Source organism: Temnothorax nylanderi, unplaced genomic scaffold, assembly GCF_030848795.1.
Source record: "Temnothorax nylanderi isolate EJ_2023f unplaced genomic scaffold, tnyl_v1.0 TNYL_tig0305_pilon, whole genome shotgun sequence".
Lineage (NCBI taxonomy): Eukaryota > Metazoa > Arthropoda > Insecta > Hymenoptera > Formicidae > Temnothorax > Temnothorax nylanderi.
This window is the reverse complement of record NW_027249367.1, coordinates 147714-175259: the sequence shown is the minus strand read 5'-3', so window position 1 is coordinate 175259 and position 27546 is coordinate 147714. Positions and strand designations below refer to the sequence as shown.

Below are 27546 nucleotides of genomic sequence, written 5' to 3'. Positions count from 1 at the left end.
TTGGAGCCGCGCCCGACCGCTCGGCTCGGTTCGGCTCGCTCGGCTACTCGCCTCACCGTCTACGACCGGAATGCAGAGGACACGGCGGCCATATTGGGCCTCGCCTCTCTCTTTCTCCTTCCATCCGCCTCCTCTTTTCTTATCTTCTTCATGCCTTTTCCTCCCTTTCTTCTTCCACTTCCTCCGTCCTCGTCGTTTCATTGCCTCTACTCTTAGCGATGTATTTACGATAAGTACACACAAATGACGGGCGATATACGCTTCTTGTGACATTACATCGTCGAATTACAAGGTTGAACACGCTTCACTCTTTCACGCCTATCAGAGAAATCGGATAGATTTTTCGTGGTGAACATCACTCGGCTTAAAACGTTTTCCCATTTAATTCCATCGTCGACTTTATTTTCCGTGAACACGAACGAACAATCCTCGCAACCTTGGCTTTCAAGGAGTCTATCGCGTGCGTTTGTTTTATGCTTTCTTCATCATGAATGCCATTGCTGGCAAATTTCTCTGTACGTACAAAGATTTCTTAATCGTCTCGCGTGCAAAATTCTGCAGCGCAATATGAAAGAAAGGAGGAGAAAACAGTTATGTGCGTGGATAAATTATTTTACTCCTATTAATGTATATCGCCAAATCAGCTTACGCAGTGATATATTAAGCGCCATGGGACTATCGACTTAACTTTAAAATCAAATACTGTAGTTCTCCATGTTCCATTATTCTGATACAACATCGTACCAGATTTAATAGATAAAAATTGATATCGTCCATCGCAGAATCGTTATTAAATTGTACTATTATGACTGTAACTTAACTTTATTTCAAAATCGGAAACCTGGTAACTTTAGATATGCCGCCTTCATCTACTCGCGCCTTTGATCGTGAACGATCGCTCTCGATTTTTCGACATCAAGTTCGATGGCGTCCGTTGCAAAAATGATAGCCGTGAAATCGCCCTATCGTGAAACGAACGAACGGTAGCGAAAGAAGGCGGAGGAACGTCGGAGGCGGGCCCGGCGACGCGATACGTACGTGCCGTCACGTACGCGACGGGGTTTTTTACTGAAATCAAATCTAAATAAAGCGGCGAGTTCGTAACACAGCGATATACACGGACGCCGCGAATTGTTCCCATGGCGGTACCCGTGAGATATCGCCCGTGTTTTATCGTTATCTCAACGTTTCGGCGACCGCCGTCGGCGCGCCGCGCCGTCACGCTTGTTACACGCGCTCAAATCAAAGTCTGATCAATCAGCTCCATTTTTACTCCACCTCGTTCAATTTAGCAAGATTAATATGATGGAGACTAAGAGAAAATTAAAGAACAGACAGGAAAATCCTTAGACACCAAAAAGCCTCAATATATTCTTCAAGCAAATATAAAAATGTTAAACGTATGATCCAGGCCTTTTGTAAATGCAATTGTACGTGTCATAGGAACATTATTTAGGACACAAATATAATCGACGTAAACTATAAAATTATTCTCAGTTTAAAATAGTTCGCGGTTCTTTATATTAAAAAATTACTCACCTAGATACGGAAATAAGTATGTACAATAGGAAACACATTTTTAGATTCGTTTCAATTTATCAAGTATATGCGCGCGTGTAACGACTTCAAAATACCGCTACATTACTGTCAACACAGTACGAGCTCTACCGACCATCGGCCGACGCGACGCGACGCGGACGCGTTTGCGAGACTCCCGATTACGGCCTCGGCGGTAATCGGCGTCACATTGCACGCGGAAAACGAGTTTTCACGGGCGATAAATTCAAGAATAGCGTGAGCGCGACGAGGACCCGGGCCGGTACCACAGGGTGTACGGCAAACAACACCTGCCGCGACTCGTAGTGTGGGTGCCGCGAGAAGGGTATAGGGAAGCCCGACAAAAGTAATGTATGCACCCTTGTACGCTGTACAATGGAAAGAGAGAGAGAGAGAGAGAGAGAGAGAGAGAGAGAGAGAGAGAGAGAGAGAGAGAGAGAGAGAGAGAGAGAGAGCGGATCGAGCCACCTGAGCCTGCAGGCGGGCCGAGCGTCATTCGGGCCGGCTGTTTGCAACCGGCGACGCCGCGGCACCGCTAATTAATCGCGTAATTTCCCTCGTCAGTACGCCACGTGAGAATATTATTATCCTATTATTGTTGCTTTTATCGAACAAGCTCGAGGAAAGAACGTCGATAATCGCGTGGCTCTGGGTGGATCCCACATCGCTCGACTTTAGCGTTACTCCGGCTCCGGCTGCTCCGCGACCCACGCTCCGCAGTCCCGCTAATTATTCGCGTAATATCGCCATTACTGCACGCGTAATCGGCAATGCCACCAATTTCCACGGCGCGTACATCCCGTACGCGAGCAGTTCTCCTCTAATTACTCGCTCGGCAGATAATAACGCGCGAGCGCGCCGTCGTTCGACGCGATAACAAGCCGGCCGACGCCATTATTTTTTCCCTCGTGCTCGTCCTCGGCACGGAGGACTCATGGCGAATTCCCCGACTAGCAAAAGGAAGAGGGAGGAGACGAGGGAGCGAACTGGAACGAGAAGTCAGGGCATTCAGCGTGGCTAATTGCTCAAATCATTAAGAAAAAAACATGAAATCTAAGCTACGCCGTACAGTGGGAAGCCGTAGATAGCGATCGGCCGCGTTGTATACCGTAATGAAAATAATCACGGCGGTGCGCGGCTACGTTTCGAGCCAAATTTATCGCGGTTCGCCGCATTCTCTCTTTCGTTTGTCCTTGCGATCCCCCGATACACGTTCGAGATTTCGATCGCGATGAAGATCGCCCTGCCAATTTCAATTTCGCATCAAATTTCCGTTTCGCATTCAAGAACATAAATACAATTTCTGTTTCTCTTAGCCGTATCGCTTTTCGCATTTAAAACGTAACAGGCGTACATTACAAGTCTTGTCGATTCACGTATACGCATCTCCGCGAGCCCATTGACTCCTCTCTTCCGGTTCGCGTTTACGATCCCGCGATTCCGCACGTATTCGTGTAAATAAACCATTATGCACGTGGAATGGTAATCCCTCACGAATAAAATCGCGAAAAGTAAAAGTAATAGCTCTCCCGATTGCTCGTTATTCTCACACTCGACTACGGAAACCGCTCGAGGTCGACAAGTCACGTCGGCCGCCGGCGCGAAATTCGTCGCGGTGCGAAAGTGCCGCGGTGAAAAGTAAGAAAAAAAGGAGCGTAGGAGGAAAAAAAGACATGGGGATAAAGAGGGGTGAATGCGCGGAGGAATAAGAAAACCGAGGAGTGCGGCCGCGCATTTGCGTATTGTTATGTTAACGCCCGCGCGAAGTAACAATCGGCACCAAGCACAATGGCGAAATCCCTGCTGAAAAGGGGGCAGAGAGGTTGTGGAAGCCGAAGGCAAGGGTTGGGGGCAGAGCCAGGCGGGAGGGGGGGACGGGAAACGTTATCGCATTATCGTATTGCGGCGCCTCGTTGCCGGGACTCGCTTTGCCCTTACGTAAATTCCTGCAAACAAAGATTTACACCGATACACAACCGCGTGAGCACGAGATGCCGCCGTCCTCCCTGTTGCTTCCTCTCCCTCACTCTTTCTCTCTTTCGCTCGGCGAGCTTGCGAAACCGCGTCAAATAAACGGGAGGCGATGTCGCCACCGCCCACTTTAATATTCCTCGTTTCCATAAAAATATGATGTTCCTTGAGAATCTCGAGACGAGAAGATTCACCACGAACACCGCTTGACCTGCGACGAAAATCGACTTGGATAACGACAGATCCAATGAGACTGCCCGTCGATGCAATGCTTGTCTCTATCGAATAAAGAAGCTACTCCCGTTATCTTTGCATCATGGTAAAAACAAACCTGACAGTTAACGTCTGCAGGCATGACAGCTGAATACAGAGAATGTCGTAAGCATGAAAAGAAAGACCTTGAATAAAAAGACTGGAGATAACAATACAATTATTATTAGCAGATGGAATAATTTTATTTTCTACAATACATTATACTAACCACATCTCGAATATTTCTCACTAAGGGAAGAAATCTAAAATAGATATTCTTTTTAATGTCCTTTAGCTTTATTATATTTTTTTTATTAATGCGTTATAATTGTTTATCAAGTCAGCGTGATCTTCCTCAATCCACTATATACGGCAGAGGGAAAACATACAGCCCCTGTGTTATAAGGGGTGGTCTCCGGGACTCGGCGGAGGGCAGCGCGGTGAACGGGGCGGACGGTGGCGCGGGTCATGAGTGGGTGGTGAATATGCAAATGTAATTGATATTACTTTTTAAATATTCCCCACTCTACCCGACGGAGAGAGGGGCCACCCGTCTGTCGCTCGGTCGCTCGCTTGCAGCAGAGGGTGCGCCTGCTTTATACACTCTTACTCTAAGTGCCTTTTACCCCCATGCCGACAGCCTTCCACCCTCCCCCGTTCGGGCGACTGCAGCAACGTGCGGCAGCGGCCCCGTAAGTAAAGGTAATTAATAGACCGGGAAGACCTATCGCGAGATTTCGCCGGATAACCGGCGAACGGGCTGTAGTTACCGGTGGACCGTGGCGAATTATCGCGTCTCGATAATTTGCGAAATTTCACTTCTGATAACGCCTTTGTAACTCTCGATTGCGTGATTTTTTGTAATGAAAGAACGTGTAGAAATTAAAATAAAAAAAAATAAATGAAATTTTTATTCAGATATATCCAGTTCCATAAAATTAATTTAAAAGTGGTGAAAAAATATCCTCGACAAGAATATTATATAATTGTAAACAATATATGGGATGCTCATAATATTTATTATGAAAGTGACTACATTTTTTGCGATTTAAATGAAGCCTAGATCAATAATTATAATTAAAAAATATGACTTTAATATCTGTGTCCGTGTGTTCATGTTATGTGTACGCGTGCAGGAACTCTTATAATAGTTATATACAATGCAATATGTTGATTCTCGACGCGTAATTATGCAGGAATAGAAATGGCCGTTATAATAATTAATTTATCAGGTGCGATATGGAGTTTATAATATAGGAATAATTAATAGATCAGAATACCTGATACTCTTATATCTACATTCGTGTTAATAGTCATAAGGGATTTAGCAATTCCGATATGAGCATAACTCTCGTTCACTTTTTCAATCCGTTCCGTCAAACATCATTTCTCCCCTTTCGGATTGATCTAATTCTAGCTAGTAGCAAAATCTACTAAATTATCATACATTAATTTGCACACAATGGACAATGAATTTATTAGTTAAATACATTGCGTTGACGCTACGCTAATTATAATTTATGGTGCAATAATAGACACGATGTATGATTGCCGAATGGAATGCAAGAGATGTAATAATCAAGAGGCCATGACAAATCATTGCATTGCCGAAGATATAAAATCACTGTTTACAAATCAACACTTCAATTGTCCTAAATAATAATCCAAAAAAGCATTTTTGTAACCCTACCGTTACATGTCGAAGACATCACTAATTAAATCAAGAAGTCCTGCTATCTTGATATAATTACATCAACGTACACGCTTATAGAAATATGTTTTACAGTTAATTTTCAAGAATTAGTTATTGTCAATTCTAAAACGGCACATCTTTATTGCAAGCTTAGAAGATTGCGTCTTATCATTGAATATTTTGACATTAATCCATCTTCAACTCTTTAATTATCTTAGTGGCATAATATCATGACATTCTTTCTATGAAAAAATTCGTAACTAGGAAAGATGCGGATATCACAAACGTATACGTTATTTTATAACACGACTGCCGACGGCAGAATTCTTCTAAAACGAGTGCACCAACTCGTGGCGCATATATCGAATTGAATACTGCGAGCAGATATGGGGAGACCCACACATGAGTATATCTTCTCTCCATAAATCTACCACCCGCTCGTGTACAATAGTCGTGGCCGATCGACGCTAAGTACGACGTTAAATAATTTGACCGAGTCCATAAAATCGCCGCGTTCGGCTGCCGACGGCAAAAGAAAGAGCGATCAGCGAAGAAAGATGCCGCATTATCGTCGCGTACAAAGGTTTTTTAAATTCGATAATCAATTAAAGATTCCCCCGAGAATATTCGCAGTTGTAATATTGTAGTGAGGGCACACTGTACATTCTGCCGTGAAAAATGTATAACAGCGAGCATTCCCAGTAAAGATGTATAGTGACATTAATTCCATTCAAGATTAGTCCGAAACTTTGATGTTTAATAGTGGATATTATAATAAATCGTGTACGAATTGAGAGAATTTGTTCAAAAATAGTGACGCAGCAACGAGCAAGATATTTCTTACATTTGGACTCTGAGTCTAAAATTCAAAGTCTATTAATAGCAATATTTCTTATAATATAATCTCGTACGCACGGCATATAAGGTGTATCTCCTCCCAAATATAGCTGGATCATTAGAATACAATGCAATCGTTCTTGCATCTCGACGAAAGTAATCCTTTTTCCTGCAACTCTCGCCGCGGTTTACATTATCGCGAATCCAATTCGAGCAGGTGTCAATAAGATTTATGATAATTGGCCAGACTGTCGAATAATTAGTCGAGAAATTCGTATGTCACGGCACGCGTTATAGAACTCCACGAGTCCCACGGTTATATAGCACTCGCTCAATTAAATCGCTGGGATAAGTGTAACTTAGGGGTCGCAATAACGAGCGTGTTTTCGTAGCGATAAAATATAGCATAACTAGACACACGATCCGTTGCGACATTAAAAATTTATGCGCCGAACACGTAAGCACGTACGTAAAGGACTGAAACGACGCGACGGTCCCGCACTCGTTGAATAACGAATAGCGAAGGAGTCTCGTAAGGATTTATGACCAATTACGTGGTGATTTGAATTCGCGGCATTTAGACAGCCGACGATGATTAATTAATTGGCCCGTGCTCGCATCGCGATACGACGGGTTAATTGTTGTTTACGCTTATTATGCGGCATAACATTATCACGTTTGATGATCGATAAAATTTCGTGCACCGCGCCGACGGTTTTCGACGATTTTTCGACGAGAAACGAATGGCGAACGAGAGCGGATGATTTATCATTTTCCTGTCTTTTTTTTTTCTTTTTCCTTCGTTCCACCAAATAAATGCGGAATTAATTTATAGCGAATTCGTCGACGATCGATGATTATTATGCAGAATTATACAAAATTACCTCGATTTTCGCGATTTATTTTGTTGCCAGCGGTATGTAATATTGAAATAACGCGCGGAACAGACGCCATGGTCACCGACGACGTAGGCGTTCTCATACAAGCACGGTGCTCCATCGAGCGTGCACACCGTCGGTGATTATCGGGCTTCCTGTCGCACCATTTCAAAATGGTGGGTTATCTAATAGTCTTTGCGCCACGCAATGGCGTTCGTTTAGCGGGCTGTAAATCGTATAAAGAAATAATTTCTTTCCCGCGGCGTCACGTTACCATGATGCGTTCGGGAAAAGACCGATCGTTCGGCGATACTACTACTTATCGGCCTGTCGCACGAGTGAATCTCACACACTCGTGCGTATATACGCGTATCGCGCGCGTGTGCGCGTCTAGGCGCGCTCATAATTGCACGTCAGCGCGAATACAGAGGCAGCGGGAGTAATTATCGCGTTTCCTGTCGTACGACGCGCGCAATGGCGAACGCCACGCCGAAGATGCACACTTCGCCATTGCGAATTCGCCTTCGTTAAAGCGTACAGATGTTACGTGAGATAATTCGACGCGATCTAAAATTAACTCCACCATTTTTCTCATACAGATTTTTTTTCCTTTCTCAAACTAATTGCCGCGTCCGATGAGCAAGGAGAGGAGCCGAACGATAGAAGGACTTAAATCAATAGGCGAGATGACCTATCTCGTAATTATGCCCGGTTATCCTTCTCGCGCTATCGTCGCGATCACGATAATTATTATTGTCGGCAGTGTATCTCGGTATCGGATGATAACCGGGTGCGATGTTTGCCGATGCCGCGCGATGGAATTTTAATTTCCGCCGCGGTGACGTGGGAATTGAAATAACATTACGTAATAATGTGCACGTACAATAATAATGTACTTTTACCGTCATGATTTTACACACAGACACGCGCAGTTGCAGACTAAATGTGCATTCGGTCGTGTGTTCCTGATTTTCGAAAACGGAACTCCGAGACCAACGTAGACTGATTAACATTGATACGATCTTTAACAAAACACTTCATAAATACTTAAAACAACCGTTTTACAGGTTTTAAAAACCGTGCAATGGAATACCTATATATGAAACGGTTTTTCATTATTAAATTAATAAGGTTAATTGGGCTTATCTCGAACTTCAGCCAACTTCAACGAGTGTTTAAAGAGAAATACAATTATTTGTACAATATATTTTAGCGTCTTTTTTTCGAACGGTAATCCTTCGAATCTAAGGAGATTGCGTTGTATGTGAAAGAAAATTAACAATCGCGATTGGCGTGATTTTTTTGCGGCTCTTCGAATCCTTCAGCCGCTCCGGAACCAATCGGCGTAAATCGGCGTAGCGGTGCGTATCCGGTGCCAGCCCCACATACCGCTGTGACACCTATCTACTATCTAACGCTGAGAAAGTCGCTCGCCATCGCGACCAAGCCCGAGCGGAAATCGCCGTCGGGTACGTACCGCCATCGCGAGCAACAACAACAACAACAACAATAACGACGACGACGACGCGGGGTCGACGGAGGGGGGGAGGGGAGCCGGCGGTGTGGGGCACTCGTGCACTACGTGGTGCGCTGCGTAGGTCGCACACCACACGACGTCGTTGCCGTACATACGTGTGGCACGAAGTTGCGTGCCGCGGGTAATTACCGGTTTTCGTCGTGGTAACGCACCAGCGATGGCGGATCCGCCTGCGTATAGCCGCGGCAGGATTCAGGCATTCGGGCATTCGGGCGACGCCACCGGCACACACGGTGTGTTCCCGTCACACCGTTGGTTTCAACGCCAATTAAACACCCGCTTGTCAAGGAGACCAGGGGGGCCGTGCGCGAGGCGCGAGGGGCCCACCGTCGCTCGTCGCCGCCGCCGCCAGCCACACCGCCCGATTCCCTGCGATTCGCTCGCTGTCGCACGCGATGCGCTGCCGGGCGTTATTATTACATGTCATTGCCACCCACGCGATGGCGGTTTTGAGAGAACGCGGGAGAAATCTACGTGGGAAGTGAACGCGCGACGAGCGAATTGCAGATGCTTAGAATCTGAACTGAATTCGATTGTATCATATATGACATTGCGTTATAAAGTTGCTTTTCTTGTTGCTTCAAAAAATAAGAAGAAGATATAAATTAAGGATATAGAATATAATGATAAGATATAATAAACCCTTTGAGTATCATAACGTGATAAAATAGATTAGCATTATGTATTTGTACGTCCGACTATAATTGTTTCATAGATTTTCCCAGAAAATCGGACGGTGTCCCCCAATTGTTGTCGCATTTCAATATTGACTATTTTAAAAAAATCAGGTGACTTGAAAATTGAGTAGAAAAAACGTATGTAATCGTAGACACGAAGAGTCGTGAAAGAAAACGGGGCAACGACGGTCGACGTCGGCCGCAGATTTCCTTCGCGCGCTATCGCGCGGCATAATTTTCCAGGCCGGAAACGTCTGAAGACAGAATAAGTACGCACTTGTTTAGATGAAAGGAAAGGCGGTAGCTGCGCGTTTCTGCGATACGCCGTGGATCGTCGTAAATCCTCCGCAAGGCCTCCGGCGCGCTGCGTGCAATTAGCGCTTATAACGAAAAATATGCGGGGAAAGTAATATCCGCGATAACGGACCACGTCGCGCGCGGAATAAAATTTGCCCCGCGGGGAACGTTGCGACAAATGTTGTTCGCGCGCTGCGTATAACCGCGCGCGTTTTCCAGTGCGTATCGTCCAATCACGCCACGCACCTGGATTTTCCCAGCCACCCCCTGCCGTGTCCAATCGCGAGAGGGAAAAATTGCGAATGCATATAGGTCGCGGCTGAGTAGGCAATACGCCGCGATAACGGCCGCTGTGCGTGCCCCGATAAAAAATATGTCGTAACGCGCGTCAGTTGTGAGCTCGCCTTGGATTTACATGTCGACAAAGAGGAAAGAGAAGGAGGGAGGAAAAACGTTTCGTGATAACGCGAGCCGCGGATTGTTTCGCGAATCGTTAGGGCTGCTTAACGTACGACGACATCGCGCGGTGCGCCCCGTAATTGAGCAGGTAATTATTCCTCCGTTGTGCCGTATTTTTCCGTCGCATTTTTATGCGCCGCGATATTATTCAATTTAGATTATGACATTTTATGCGAAGCTTCTATTGCGGTGTAACAGTCGATTGCTTGTCACGATTAAGCGCTCCATTTATGTCTACGTAATTTCTAGCTTGAATATGGTAACTTATGATTTTCTAAATATTTCATTTGTTGGTACGAACATTTCCACATTACGAAAAGCTTTAACGAGAAAATTAGTGTTGTCGGTCATAATATATCGTAAGTGGTAATTTTATTAGGGGATATCTGTAGAATATATGTAGAAAATCTTTATTAACAAAAAAAATTAATTATTTTCGTGATTAGTGATTACTTATACTTATAAGTTATTCAGTATCATTTATCAGGATCATGAAAACATCGTGTTCAACTCGTACGAGAAGGACGTAAAGAATTGTCAATTTCAGAATATTACATGCTAGATAAGTAGTTATCGCTCGACTGACAGCGAGTGTACTAAAATAAGACTGCCTTTTACCGGCGATTTGTACCTGTCCGAGCCAACCAATCATTTTACTCATCGTCCTCGACATGCCAAGTTCGCAGACATGGAAACTTTTTACCATTATCTTTATCGCGATCTACGATGCAACACGATGTCAACATTGTCAAAGTAGAACGTACCTTGGCATACTATCGTCAGAAAAAAATGCGTCGTACGTTTACCATACGGCTTTATCGCTTGTAGACTTCTTCAGGAAAAAGACGAATACATTGAGCAACTATGGAAATCCGCCATCTATTAGATTTTAAAACACGCCGCTAAACGCGAAGTAAAAGAAAATTATAAATCTTTTTTTATAAAATAAAGGTACAAATCGTAAAGAAAAGGTATATAAAGTATTTTCTAAGATAAAAATAATTTTTAAAATGTAGCACCTATAACTGTCGCCTTATGCCTTTCTCACAGTTCTAAATACAGACAATGATGGTCGAATTTGCAGCAAATAGATTCTTTAAACTTTTGAAGACGCGCTTGATGAAGCGGAAGCGAAAGTGCCGCAATGAAGATTCGATAGCATGACGACATCTCAGTAAATTAGCCTAAGCACGGGGGTAAGGGCGGCTCTTCTCGCCCCCTGACAATCAGCCCCCCGTGGCTTCGGCACCGTCGATTCAACGCTGGTTTTAATCACGTCGCACAGTCATGGGGCGCAGCCGTGCTATCACCCATGGGGCCGTTTCGCCGAAACACCGGGCCGCTCGCGGATTATCCGACTGCTTTATTAGCGCCATTCGTGTCTTCCGCCTGCTCTTTTCCCCGGCTGCCGAGACGAAAATTATAAAACGCGTACCTCGCGTGCCCGGTCGATCGCACGATCGTATGGCGTGCAATCAAGGGCGGTTTAAAGTTGCGGTGTTACCGTTACAATTGGAATTCCGGCAAATTATAGTCATAACGACGAAACGTGTTTTACCCTCGCTCACGGCCGTGGTCACAATTTATGTTTTTATTCGTTACGTATCAACGTGTCGTGATGTGCGATTGCTCGACTCTTTATGGCGTTTTATAACGCCATCGTGATCTTTCATCGCTGAACAACTACCCTTTCTACCTTGACGAGGATTAGGACAATAATTCTAAGTCATAAAATAATTGTTATATGTTATTAATATAGTATTTTTTTCCGTTAGACATATAGCTTATTAGAATCATATTATTCGTTACGCGCGTATCACACGATTTTTTTCTAAATAAAATAATTTTTACTGCTAATTAGGTAAAATAATTTTTGTATCTATGTAGAATTAGTTTGGTAAAATTAATCCTTACAATGAATAATTTTCTAATTTATTTTCTCTCGTCGGCTCAATCGTATTAGAATAATTAAGAAAAGTGGCTTGCAGAACATGTAGGTCTCGATATGACCTCTCACATATTACAAGCAGAAAACCGATACTTCTCGATATAGATTCCATGCCGCAATCATGCTACGAGTTCTGCTCTTGATGCAGAGCCGTTTATGATTCGATTTGCATGTTTGATAAGATCCGCATTGCTAGGATAATGACCGTTAGACCTTAAAAGCAACGCGTTTAAAGCGGAAATTACGCTTACGAACACAGATAATAATCGTTTCCGCCAATGCCTACAAAAACGTCCTCTTTCTCTCTCTCTTTCTCTCTCGTTTCGGTTTCCGTAATATCCAAATTCGTCGAGTTTTCAAGCGCACACACACTTGAAGCAGTTATGTGTTTCAAAGAGATTTATATGTTCCGGTTGTATACATATAATAATTGTACTTTTATGGAAATATGCCGAAATATACGATAATATCTCGAAGTATATTTTTCGTACGAGAGACGCGATACACACGTATGGAAAGAAGAAATAAATGTTCGCGCGGATCAACTGTTCGAGGTAGGAAATGCATGATCAATTCACAGAAGAAATCGTTATTAATACCTCGCAGATGAGATATGTCGACGTCGCCGACGGCGCCCTTGCAATCGGAGCCGCCGCGCGCCGTTCGGCTTCTCTCCTGCTTCCGCGTGACGTCTCGTGGAAAACGCAACCACACTTGCATTCGCGGCGTATATCGTGGCATCTTGATAATCGACTCCAGTTGTTCTCTCTGCGTGCCACTATCCACCCTGCCTGCCTACCTACGCAACAACGGAGATTGCTGGTCAGGTCGCGATACAACCGGCAGATAAAGTTGGATGGTCGATAGTTCTCTTTTTTTTTTCTTTTCTTCTTGCGCGCACGACGGGCTCTTGCGTAAGAGGAAGGCCGCGCACGCTATTGCGGCGCGGATCGGCGTTTCGCACGCTAATTACCCATCGTGCCTGGCAAATGGCTTCCGCGGATTACTCGGGAGCGTGCCCGCTGATAAGGCGCAAATTTTCCGAAATTGACGCGGCAAAATCACAGGATTTCCTTCGCGCGATAACGTAACTATGTCTTCAAGATACAGCGGCTCCGTTTCAACAAACGGAGATATTACGTTGAGCACGGAAAACCGTGATCACTTTCATTAATTCTGCTCGATTCAACTTTGAGCGTATAATATATGATGCATTGATGGATAGATATTATGCAGTTCTTTGTATGAAGTTATGAAGTTTTAAGTTTTATAGTTTCTTCAATGCGGCAATTGATTCCGAATTATTTTTCGACAATAATAAAATATTTGTTATACTTTATAAATGAATATACTTAAAATGGTTTTTTTGCGATAAAATGGCTCGGAAAAATATGCGAATTGTCACTCATATATAAGTGCTCTCTTGTACTATTTTACGCATGTCGATTTAATCGATAGATCGTAATGTAATGCGATGCGTTCTACAACGTCGAATTAAAATACGATGCTTGTCGAAGAATGAAATGGGAGCGATACTTCACGTTTTATCTCTTCGAAAGCGCTTCAAAGACAGACATTAAAATGCGCTCGTTATCGAAGTTTACCATAACGTTTAAAGTTCAGCGTTTGATATATGTATAAAGAAAGTACCTTGTTACATAAAAGTCTATTATTATGGACGCTTATCGTAGATAAGTCTCGCAGTTACGTCTCGAGCGAAAATCGAGGCAAAGACAAAGATATGAAATTTCTACCTGGAAAAACTCTAAATTAATCTTTTCAGATACAACAACTCATATTTACAGTCCTTACAGTGAAGTATCCTTAAGACCAACAAACATTTTATTCTAATTTAATCTCATTAAATAAATAAAGAGTCAGATTCTTTTTTTTTTTACACAGTTTGAGAGGGTTATTCTTCGAGAGATTAACCAACGCAATAATTTCCTTCTCGTAAATCGACTTCTGAATTTCTCATTGACGACATTAATCCCGAAACTGCTATATTGCCTCTGAACTTAAAATCCGCGTAAACACGCAAAAGGAAGGCACAGGTTATCGAGTCAAATATCGTCCCTGAAACTCGTTTCGCAGTCCCCGAGAGGATTTCGAGGATTTACGTATTTCCTCGTACGGTTGACGCGCGCACCATGCAGACAGAGCAGTCCCGTCGCGAACCAGCCGCGTCGGGCTTCTTTATTAAAGCCCAACCTCGGGGCCTCCCCTTGGCCCCACGTGCCCGAGCTTATCCCGGAGAGACCTTCCATCATTTTAAAGCCAGCCGTGATAAAATTAGACGGACAATTTCATCCGAAGACCTCGAATGCCGCGATCGTGCGGGACGCGCGTAGGTAGGTGACGGTTTAATTTCATGCCTAGGGGTGATTCGACGTCCCTCGACGCGACGTACGCGAGCACAATAGGCGCCATGTGCCTATTGCGTTAACAGATTGGCCGAACAGAAATTCGAAATAACTCCATTACTGTTCTCAGGTCGTTGAACGAATTCTGGAAAAATTTTTTCCGAAGACGTCGAATGCTGGCGAAACCGATTAAAAGATGTAAAGAGGAAAGCGTCTATCGCAAAACACGAGATTACAATAATTTAGATGGTTATTTAAAAATATATGAAACTTTCTGTTATGAAGCGTCTCACATATCTCGTTTTCGTGAAATATATATAGCACCCGTTATTACAATTGATAACATTGATGAAAATACCGCAATGAATAAGAATGACTTAGATTCGTTTATATTTATGACCGCCTGTCGCCTTAAGCTTTCTCGTCAGAAGCACAGTTGCGACGGAAGTGACATTTATTGCAGCAGCGTGTGCAGCTTAAAGGAAACACGGCAGGTAAATGAGGGGACGCGTAATCATGATATAACTTAACATACATGAAGTGCGCGCCTCGCGACACGGTGTGGATTTAATGCTGCACAGCAATTCGAATAATGACTGAGTCTCTCGTGTTTACTGATGGGAAAACAGTAGACGAGAGATTAGCTCGATAAACGCATGAAATTTACGCGTCAAAATTACTTCCTTATAAAGTCATGAAAGTTCAAACGCCTTACAATGACATTGCATACATGTACAGCGATGAACAATCCGATTACAATTTAATTGAAATTGAATTAGTTCTGCGTTTCGGTGCAATTGTAAACACGTGTCAATAGCGTAATCCGAACGGATCGATTCGTCGGCAATACGTTATGTTTCCTATAGTCTACACGAATCCGCCATTAGGAAACCACCGAACAGCGTTTTGATGAGATCTCGTCTCTCGTCCGGCACGCGCATGAAAGACGAGTCAAGAACGAAGGAACGAAGAAACGAACGAACAGGCAAGCGCGCATGCATTTGCGCACGTGGAATAATAATTAGCCATCGCCAGTGCTGATACACGTTCCACACAAATGACGTGTCAGGTGCAGCTGTTGCGCATCGTTCCGCAATGCGGGCCGATGTGCTTCTCCTCCTCGCCTCACGGCTCTCCTCTACCTCACTCTCTCTCTTTTTCTTCCTCCCTCTCTCTTTCTCTCTTACCCACCCCAAAGCTATACCGTCTACTTAACTCCGTTCCACCCTTTGTCTCATGTGGTTTCATAATGTCTCCCCCGGCAATCTCGGGTCCCAAAGTGCGAACCTACATGCGACGCGCGATCGCGTGCTACTTGTCATTAGACTCTCGACTAAAGAACGACTATAGCTGTGTACCTATATACTATAATGTTCTTCACATCGTCCACTATAGTCCCTCTTCTACGGATGCACTTCCTGCCTTCGTGATTAAGAATCACACTCGCGACTTATATATCAACTTTTCACGATGATACCATCTAATGATTAATACTTTTTAATCTTGGTTAAATAATAAAGAGAGTAGATATATAAAATATTCTCTCATCTCAAAGAAGTTATTCTACATCTGTTGAAAAAAAAGATTAAAATAAAAATCTCTTGAAAAATTTATACATTTTTATAGAATGTCTTCGTATTTGAAACATTGAGAGAACGAATCCCACGTCCTGAAAGGATACCTCTCAAGAAGCAGCGAGCCGAACACGAGGAATACGTACAGTTCATACTCCAATTATGAAGCGCGGTGCTAGTTGGAGCATGTCTCGATCGTGCCGCTGTTCCGATTCGAAACAGTTAGATCTGATCGGATCTCATGGGTAGCGGACCGACAGGAATCGCCGGCCCGTTTTCGTGGCAGGACTATCGCGAGGGAGGAGATGAAGGAGCAGTCGGCAACGAGCAACGGCATTGCGGCATAGGTCGTTCATTACCCCGTTCGCTCATAATCGAGAGGAAGAGACGGAGAGCGGAGTGCGCCGGAATAGAAAAAGAGGTGGGACGGAGAAGAGGAGAGAAAGCGGAATGGAAGCTACGTGGCTTCCCACGGCGATTCGCGGTGGCGGCCGTCACGAATCGCATGACGACGTGACGGCGACGATAGCGACCAGTCGCCGAGGACAATACGTCTCCCTACCCGAGGCTCCGTGCCGTTCCCTCGGCTCCGTTCCTCAACGGCCGCATCATCGACGCTGCATCGCCACGAATATCGGCACTCCGAGACGGTGCACGGAGCGCCGAGGGGGAGAAGGAGAGAAGGGGAGGACGGTGGTAGTGGCGTGGCGAGAGGGGAAGGTCTCTGGACGCTTCTAGCCTAGATCAAAACCCGTAATCACGACGTAATAATACCCGATCACGGAAGATATTGCACATTTCCCCGGAATCACTGCTATTCCCAGGGAAGATGCCCCCGTCGGGGTTGTTTGGGAGGTCTTACTGTTCCCCGACATGCGATCCCGAATTCACTATATCTCGCGCTCTCTTCCTTCTTTACACACAGCGCCGCTCGACTTTGCCCTGGGTCATATCGTCGTACCCTCTCCCCTTTTCTGTCCTTCGTACCTGTGCCTATAGTACCTGTAGTTTCGTCCCGTAGTTTCCTTTTTTCTGACTCTCGTGACTAGCGATTACGACTTTGCGAAAGACTAACCGATGCCTTCGCACCGTCGATTTCATTTCCCAGATAAAACGATTTTTCGTAGAAACGGTTGCCTTAGGCAAAGATCCTAATGCGATCTATTCAGTGTAAGTTAAAAATCTGTTTCTAAAGACTTTGAAATTGCATGTAAAATTATTACATCACACATATATGGATAAAATAGAACGTACGTTCAAGTACTATAGAAAAAAAGAAATAGAAGCAGGTACTCCTTGACTATTGAATCCAGTAATAATAAAACAAAGTATGAACATCAAGAAAGAGACAAAGTAGAAATCATCGTATACGTCATCATTTGTTCGTGTGTTAAATTATTGAAAATTTAAACGAGAGGTGGAGGCTTCCCTGCGAACAATTTGCAAATAACGATAACTACCCGCAAGCAACATGTCAACTAACAATAAGTATACAAAAGCGAAAAGCCATGCTGGATCTTAATAAAGTTCACGATTGCGATACGCAAAGTAATCTAAATATTTAATCTAGATTAAATCGAGAAGACAGGATGAAGAGAGGAACAGACAGACAGACGGACGGACGGGCGGATGAGATACGGTCGGCACTACGCGGATTTAACATTGTACGCTTTTTTACACGGTAACTGAACAGTTCGTCGGCCAGCTCGTGTACAGCGAGTTTCGAAGCCCCCGGAGCTGTTAGGCCCAAGATGGGCCGGTGGCTGGTAGCACGTTGGTGGAGGCCGTGGCGGACGTAGGCGGTCGGAGACGGGGAAAGGAGAAAGAGGAGCGTGCAGAGGGGCAGAGGAGGATTGGAAAACAAGGTGGAAGGGTGCCCCGAGCCAACGCCGTACCATTAATCATCGGGGTAATTCCATAGATGGCTCTTTGCTGTTCGAAGGAGCGAGCGATGCATGCCAAACCTTACCTCGTCCGCCGAACGACCTGCGAAAAGACGCATTCGTTTCTGCATTTCGTGCCACCACGAACCCGGCCATGGCGCGTTTTTCGTATCGTGCTGAGGTCCGGACTAATTAAAAGGGCCGGGTAGTTTCGTAAAAACCAAAGAGGAAAAACCTCGTCTCGTATAATCATTCAATCTGACCAATTAAATGTTTGTTTTAAACCGGAAAGATAGATTGAGTTTTACATATCGAGAGAGAACTAATCTCTGCACAAGTAACTTGTTATATTTGACACTTATATGTTACCCATATAATTATTCTATCTGTGCGTGTGCTATTTTAATATTATATCTATACAACATTCTTACCTCGTTACGGAAACACATGCGACAAGATTGCCTGTCAATTTAATCTCGAGCCGTGTATTACCCGCGTTCTTTTCACATCTCCCGTATATTTATGCCGTATTACGGGAATATTAACGACACGCCAGCTATCGCTTCGCACGTCTATTAAGATAGAATCGATAGCACATACCTACGTGAGCGTTAATCGAATAAGAGCCAGTTAAGAGGGTATCAGGGAAACACTAGATTTTTTTACATAGATATTATCTATCTTCATGAACTGTAATTTACAATTAATTGAATATTTACACTTTAGATTATATATTCTATCTTTTCTCTCACTTTGTCTTTATCACCTGTTTTCTGTAAACTAATGAAATCAGTTACCGTGACAAGTGTGCTATTATTTCAATGTAACGAGCAGGGTGATTGCAACGGAATTCCGTCTCGCGATCGGATCGCCAGATTCCATCTTGCTAAATTCTTGACCAACACAATCCGCTCATCCCTGGTCGCCGATTGCACGAAACACCGATTGTCGAACGTGAAGTTACGAGTTACGATTCGCGGTCCGAAGTGGCGGGAAAAAAATGAAAGGGAGGACGGACGGCGCGGCGCGGCGCGGCGCGGCGCGGCGCGGCGGGGCAAAAAAGGGCCAACTCTTTCGGACCTGCGGAGACACGGTGGCCACCGGGCCGTCCGAACGATGTCAGCAGTTTAATCAATGCATTTAGCCGAATTCCCGTCTGGCCCAAATAAAAGGCGAGACGGAGGAGGTTTAAACGCAAAAAACGTTGTGCGCGCGACGAGTCTCGTTCGACCCTCCCCCCCTCTTCGGCTTCTTTTCGCCGTGTGCTGCGACTTTTGGGACTTCTACGGCGGGCCACACGGTCCCTTCTAGCCGGTCCTAAAGCCCCCAAAGTCGTTAGGTATTCCGCGAGTGTACGCTGCTGTCCTCCCCCTCGTCGCTCCTCCGTCACCCCTTCGTCGCAGTCTCGCGGGAGGAAGACTCTTCTTCGAATAACATATACGTCAGCCACGAAGACGACTGCGAGACGAAAACCGGTGGCTCCACAAATCTTCGGCTTGGCCTTTTCATTCATTGTTTCTCTTTCTTCCGTCCTCCCGAAACTGTCCGCCGCAAAACGCTGTCTCGACGTTGCGCGACGTTATCTATGCTTTATTTTCTCCTTCTCGATTAATTTTTGGCGTTTTCAATATCAACGAAAATAACGAGATTTAATTTCGTTCTATCTTTCAATTCAAAAGAAATTTATTTAACAATAATGTTCAAATTTCTTTTATTAAAGTTAGCGGTTCCTGTTTTCATCATTAATAACACTTCGTTTAACATTAAAGATTTTACTCGAAGTTTATGTTTGGCGAGAATCTACTGTATATTAAATATTTTTTACATTTAATACTAAAAATGTAATATTAAATGTCTCATGCAAGTTATATCTGAGGCATAACTGCGTATTCGAGTCATTAATAGTCAACGAGTCGAGCATCCTGTCCACTATCTCGTTAAACATCTTCTAACAGTGGACCTAAAGTTGTTTCGTGAAACGTGACAAAGAAACCGACGGAGGTAAAAGAGATGTCAGCAGGCAATCTTCCCTCTTTCCTCTAAACTTACCCGTCTCGTATTAAAAACGTATGAACTCATAAATATCTACTCTATAAGGAAAACGTACACATCAACATTATTGTTTTCTCAATTCTATTTTGATTTATATATGCAGTGAAAATATTAATTTATATTGAAGACGAGACGTAAATAAATATATAAGAGCCAAAGATAAAAATTTCTCAAATTACTCGTATAAATAATATTTATTTATCTTGCAAAATTCTCTTTGCTCTTTTGGCACTTTATAAGTAAGTGATATAATGAATTTATATAGCGTTTCGAGATGTTTTCAATCTTGGCGTGTGCAATACATATTTCGAACTGAAAAGACAATTCCCATAGCATCGCGCGTGTAATTTTATTTATGTCAAGTTTTCAATTTGAGGGCGTCAACGGAAAACTGAGCGCAAACTCGAAACAAAATACACGATATCTTATTGATTTATCCTTTTTATTATTTCTTTTTTGTGCAGGCGATGGACGCGTGACGCCGCGGCCTGACCGCAAGCTCGTTACGCCTGTCGGAAGTATAAATCAACCGCAAAGTTATTCCGTGCTGTCGGGAACTCCCCGTAAGGCGCCTCGTTGGAAACTGCTACCACCTTCTTGTCCGCGATATCCTTCGCGCAGGTACGTAAGTCTGTCTCACGTGATCGCGTCATAAACGATTTATAAAAATCGCGACTGCAGCAGCGCGGAGTTAGCGTGACGACTCTCCGTCAAATCTGTCGCTAATTTTCGATATGGAAAAAAACCCCGATCTCCTCCCACTCGTTCTCTGCGCCTATTTTTAAACATCGTCGAGTTTTCTCTCTGAGACACCTTATTTTATTCCAAAAGAGGTGCCTCGTCAAAATGAACGGAGTCATGCAACGCTACCTACTCTGTTTAATGGCAATTATAATATGACTTATCGTCGCCGCGATGCCATGGGATTTTGCGGTAATTATAATTTACGGCCACTTAGGGCGCGTATACATTGATAGTTTTAACTGTATTTTCTTTCGATTATCTCTCTCGGCCTGAGCCGTGTGCGCGCACGCACGTCGGCGCAATAGCGAGACACGAGCGGCAATAGCGGTGCCCTCATAACACCCTGAGAATCTAATTGTAAGGTTGCCGCGCGAGAGCAGGTCGCGTTTTCTCGATAACAAAGACGTAAGTAATGATAATGTGGTAACGACCCCGGGGTCGGTACAGTTACTCGCAACGGCATGCGGGGAAAAAAAATGATTTCCTAACTAATACAATCACAAGAGATAAGACCGCGTGGTTGTAATAAACCCAACATTGTACCGACGTAATACATAATTACCGATCTGGCGAGATCTGATAATTGTTACGCTGGTAATTGGCACCGGCAAGAATAACATTTCTCCGATGGCCTCGTCGTTTCTCACGAGAAACGTTCGAGGGGGCCTCTTACAGTTTTCGTTCATTTGACAGAATTAACTTTTTTTTTTCTTATTCAGAGTATACCGCGTATATCCGGCTGCTAATCCTAGCGGATCGACGTGAAAAGCAAGCATACACGACTGAATGTGTTGCGAGCACGCAAAAGGGCGAAAACTTAGAAAAGTCGAGTTCCGAGTAAACCCGGAATCGTAGGATAATCCGAGATGATCGCCTAATAGCTTTAGGAAAGAATCGACTGGGGATGACTACTTTAAATTACCATAAGCCCCGACTCTTCCTGGTTAACGAGCGGAAGAGACGAGACCCCAAAAGTGTTGAAACTAGCCGTCGGAATAAAGGGAACGACGAAAATCGATAATGATACTGGGCACCGATATTATTACGGAAGGGAAGAGTCTAATTATTAATAATGTATAGGGAAAATGATAAAATCAAGAAAAAAAATTTCAGTCGATCTACACAAATGGCTGGGCGTTTATCGTCTCAAATTTGCTCACAGCTAAGCGCTCACGTTAAAAGAAATAATTTGGCGGTGGTAAATTTATATGTTTATTACTTTTTATCGGTAATATATAGAAATTGCTTGTTTTCTCTTAGCTACAAATTTTATATATTCCACACCCGAGAGAAAGCGCACGGCATCTATGATACACCCTATACCCGTTTTAATAAATGAGCACGCGTTGACAACGATCGTGAGATTGGCCTTATTAATTTAATACGTTAATTAATTTATGGATAAAGGGGAGAGCCCGAATAAATTCTCAAGTTGCGTTTCTAGTCGCAATCGCGGTGAACAAATATAATGCAGGATCGATACACATCGTAACGCACCGTAGACACGGCAACAAAACAACATTTTTCAGCCGGCCGTCAGTCCGGAGACTCTCTTACGATTATATCAGCTATCCTTCCGCGTGCTAATAATTATCTCCCGATTTCTTCTCTAATTTAACGGCGCATACGTTACACGCGTAGCGTTCCGGTTACGCACCGCTAAAATCTAAGAGCCGCGCCTCCTTTAATTGGCCCCGAACCAAGAGTTGATTTACAATTGTAGGGAAAGAAAAGAAAGTATCTCGTTTCTTTCACGCTTTTCCCATTGAGATAACAAATAACGAGTATTTAATATAATATTAGCCCACACACGCGTCTTAATTACGTTTTGCCGCCTCTTTCACAAGCGCGGCGGGCGGCGCGGCAACCGTCGCGTCGCGGAAATTTACCAGACATGAGACTGATATATTTCGTGAAACTCGTCGTCGCGCACGCAGATAAGATACCTATCGCGGAATCAAACGAGAAATTCACTGCCTGTCCTATGAAAGAGAGGCATCCCTCTCTTTCCGAGTCCACCAAAAGTCGTAAAACGTCCAGCACCCACGTAGAAACTGGTATCACGTACCGCCGTACTAAGGCTGAACCTTTTGTGTGCTCGCGTGTGTATTATCACGTGTGCATACAGTCGCCACCACAAATAGTTCCGAGACTCGGGTCTCGCGTGGCCGCTCGAACTTCCAATCTGCCTTTAAATCACGGAAATATTGGCTAAACACACTCGGCCGAAAATACAGCCTAACCGCGAAACGTCCCGTGATCTTTGCGAGCTACAATTTTTGCGAAATTGGAGCAAGGCCGTGCTGGTGCTACTATCGCTAAATCTTTTTCAAAGGCCACCGGCAATTTATGACCATACATCGCTTTTGCAGTTATATCCTTATATCCCTATATATAGTGTAATTATTCCTTAGTCCATTATGTCTTCCCTACATGCGTTTTTGCAATAAATTTAACGACATGTAAAAAGATAGGTTTTACAGAAACAAATTCCTCCCTCTCTCTCTCTCTCTCTCTCTCTCTCTTTCCTTTCTCTCGTTAACTTTATAAAGATTTTTGGGCTACCGTTCTTGTAAAAAATGAAGGCTTATTCGCGGTTGGGACTGTACTATACACGTTCTGTGTGTGGTGTACGTGCTTGTCGTCCGTCCGTCCGTCATGAGTGCGTGCGCGAACGTCCGGGCTCGTCGACTCGTCGGAGGATGCTCGCTAGCTCGTTCGCTTTGCTCGATCATGGGACAAAAGTCGGGCCTACGTCTCGTGGGAACGTTGAAGTCATTCTCGCTCAAAAACCCTGCGTCGTGCTACACGTATTAAACCGAGCGCGAGCCGGCTTCTTGCGTCATGGCGACTCGGCCGAAGTATTCGTTCCAAAGTACGCGAAACGCCGGAAATGTTCTTCGGGTATTATCAGTAAACAGTAACCGTAATGCTAACAGTAACTATGTCTTAAAAATATATACACAATTGTATTTAAAAGGAAAATGATGTATTGAGAAATCTTACCGCTATCAAGTTTGAACTATTTTTCCAATATTAATGAGTGAAAAACAGAGAAATTAGCTTCATTGATAAAAAGAATTACTAGAAAACAATTAAAACCATAAGAAAAATGATGATTTCAAGTCTCTATCATGTCACGACATGTATACGTGTTGGCATTTCTAATAGCCGTGCACTCGCCTATTAAAATCACATAAAATTAGTTGAACTCGCGGAGACACGTACCATTATCGTAAATTCATAGTATCGATAATCCCGTCAGCGCTGACGATGGTGAGAAGGATAAGGATTACGATAATCGCGGTAACGGCGGCATAATTATAATGGCGTTTGCTCTTTCTCTGTGCGTGCATTCAATAATATAATCGTCGCAATCTCGATTTCATGCGGGTACGTACGCGGCGCGCAATAACGCGCGTGCACCATGCACGAAAACCTCTGATTATCTCGTAATTCGTGAAAGTATCTCGCGCTTTTACGCGAGGAGATCTCGCGCGCGCACTGACTGGTAATAAAGACACCGAAGTATAAGCCGCATCGGTTATAGCCGCGTCGTCGGTCAGGTGCGTCGGTCTCACTCTCCCGGCTGGATATGTGTGTGCATCCTGGACAAGGTGTGCACCTGTCCGCCGTGGCGCGCGCAGGCTGCCCCGTTTTATAGAAGGCTACTTTCTATATCGCCGATCTATCAAATTGGCCCCGGCAGATAAGAAATTAGGGGAAGCGGTCGTGCCTTAAAAGCGCCCGTGACGGGACATCCCCGGCTGTTATTTGGCCAGCGTCACCCTCGGTCTCGCTCACGGAATTTTACGGCTCTTCAGTTCGATATCACCTGCTGCACGCGCTGCCTCGAAGCGGCGCCCCTAACCGATGCTTAAGTTATCATCGCTTCCTTGAAAAACGTCGATTACTTCCCAACGATCTGCCTTTCGCGCTGCGCGCGCGCATTATCGAGATTTCAAAGGCTTGAAGTGGAAGTGAATCCTAATTAATCCTAATCCCGTAATTTCTAATATCCGCTTTTTCGTTGCGAGAGAGATTTTATTTCACACGCTTCTGTTTCTCTTCAAACCCGTTCACTTGCTCGTGAATTCCATCGTTTCGCGCTCGAGGAAACATTTAAACGTTCGAGACATTCACGGGTATTTACGGAAGAGGCAGAAAAATAACTCGACGGCGACGGCGGCGGCGGCATCTTAAAAACGGAAACGCGCGTTGTGGGATAATAACTTGATTACGCGGCGTGCTTTATCGAAAAATTATAAAGCAATTAATAACGTTCATTAGAGACGATACGCGCGCGCGATAATAATTCCGTTTGATAGGTAATTAGACGAGGGAGCGAGTAATTGCGTTAATTGAGACCAAGACCGAGCGCACGTTTGCGCAAAGCTTGGCTAGATATATGGAACCGTTCCACACGCACGCCGCAGCCCGTAATCGTTCTAATCGCGGTTCTTCTTGCTGTGGAAATACCTCGCCTCGCCTTTAGGCTCGTTCCAGAGCCCTTTCGCCCGCACGGCGCGCTTTTCTCTCTTCCTGCGAAAGTCACGCGAAAAAAAGTTACCTGCCAACGATCCATAGAGATCGCTAACTTTTGCGCCTAGCATCGTGCAGTCGCTAACGACCTATGGCGTCCCGTTGCTCTGAATTATATATTCAGGATAAAATACTAAAGCAATATTTAAACCAAAGTGCGAATAAATTTTTGCCTTTATAAAATATCGCCGCTACGAAAACTAACGACCTCGATATTTAAAGTTCGATTGAAGCTATATCACCTGCTCTTATGTATCTTTATACAAGTGATACCTCTAATTTAACTTAATTTTTATTAGGATTTAATAGAATTTTTGTCAGGAATTATGGCGAATCTCGTGGACTACTTCTTCCTACATATTTATTATTTGATAACCGGTAAATCCATACAATTATACCCAGCAGAACAATAAACACTCGTTAAGATTACTCTCGCGAGTTTCCGTTTCCCAGCTGCTCCTTTCACCGGGGCACAGGTCGCAGTCGCATTTCTGGGGATACCGAACTTCGTATATGTATTTATACAAAATGGAAAATCGTCCCCGCGTGGTGCGTAGACACTTATAACAGCGACATCCTGGACATCTGCCGACTTCGAGGCCCCTGGCCTCTTCATCTTGGCCTTCCTGTATTCTCTTCTCTTTTTTTCTCCTTCCGGAGAATGTCGCGTAATAAAGCCGCTGCCGTCGGCATAATACGGCAGTAAGCCCTACCGATATTTGCCATTTTATGTAACGTGTACTTACGCGACGTACCTCATATTAAACAAGCACGAAAGATATTACGAGTACGTATTGCGGGAAGAAGCGCGGAGGAAGTAAAACTTGTTTCTCTATTCGTTCGAACGAGGACGTTTGTTCACTTTTCTTCTTATTTCATTCCGAATATCGCATATGTAATAAAGCAAAACATTGTTTTATAATCTAGAATCGCTCTTACGATTTAATGTCCGGTTGAAAACGTTGCAGGTAAATTCCACACAGGATACTATCGCCGCGTGATCCACCGACCAAAATGATTGAAAAAAAAACTCGCGCATTAGCATAACTAGATATCGTTATGACTTAATCCATCCGTAAATGAACGTAACTCGTTCCGAAGCAAGATAGCATCGTGAAACTGGCGAATTTGAGTAATGGCGGTGATGCGAAATATGTTAATGTCAATTGAACGAGTTAATGAGAATACGCCAATAATTTATATCCCGTTGTCGATACATCTCGATTGAACCTTAAAACAACTTGATCGACGTCTACCATGGAAATCCCGACAACGGAAGAATGTTATCGTGAACGTCATCACGTCATCTCTACAGCTGCTAATCACGCGTGTGATTAACTAATATACCTACGCAGATAATTCCTTAGCGCCGAAACACTACACGCTCTATAAATTTTCGTTGTTCGGGCGCTTATTAACGACCGTAGTTAAACGTAATTACGGAACGTATATACGCACAGGTATCAATTACCGGAATTATTATATCCGACTATTTACGTAGATATGCTCGGCGAGCGTATAATCCGCGCCTGTAATTTGTGCAATGCAAATTTCTATCCCGGCGAACGCGCGCACTTATTAATACTTTCGACGTAACGACGCGACGATAGCCCCCCTTCTTACGTGTAACGTTTACACGCGCATCATTCATCGGGATCATCGTTAACGAGAGCATAAATATGCATTCGATTTGCCTTCATACATGCCGCTTTCTTGTTACTGCCGAAATAAATCTACATAACGATTTAGAAAACGTCAGTTTTAGAAATTCTAAACTCGATGTAATTATAAATAAATGACTCTTTTAACTCTCATAAATTATTGCATAATTCTTTTACACGAGTATACAAAATTCACGAGGCTTAATGAATCACTCAAACAAGCGTTAATGCATCTCGTAACATTGCCGTACATTTTTTTGCAACAAACTGTGCGACGCGATATCGATAAAATCTTTGCGTGTCAAGGTAACAACTTATCGGCGAATAAAATCGTATAAATCCTTAGTTTATTTACATACCGTAGCTGATTTATCGTACACAATTATTTGTTAACAACGAACGAGAGAAACAAAATCGTGGACAGATTTTGCGGCGGAGATCCTCGATTCGTGATGAAACGTCGAGGCGTGGCGGAAACGTTTTACGCGGAAAAAAAGGAGTCCCAAGGGAAAACGATTTCAGAAAAGGGCAGCGCGTGGGCGGTCCCGTTCGCGGGCGGAAAAAGTCACCGGCGGAACGTCGCGTTGCGTTGCGTCGCGTTGCGTCGCGTTGCGTCGCGTC

General features: G+C 44.0%; 1 long non-coding RNA gene across 1 annotated transcript in view; it reads left to right on the top strand.

Moving 5' to 3' along the window:
* LOC139780905 (uncharacterized) overlaps positions 1-27546 on the top strand; it is a 120312-nt gene that overhangs the window by 47501 nt on the left and 45265 nt on the right. The window contains exon 2 of the long non-coding RNA XR_011720374.1: positions 20443-20599. This is a non-coding gene — a long non-coding RNA (uncharacterized lncRNA). The remainder of the gene's footprint in view (positions 1-20442; positions 20600-27546) is intronic.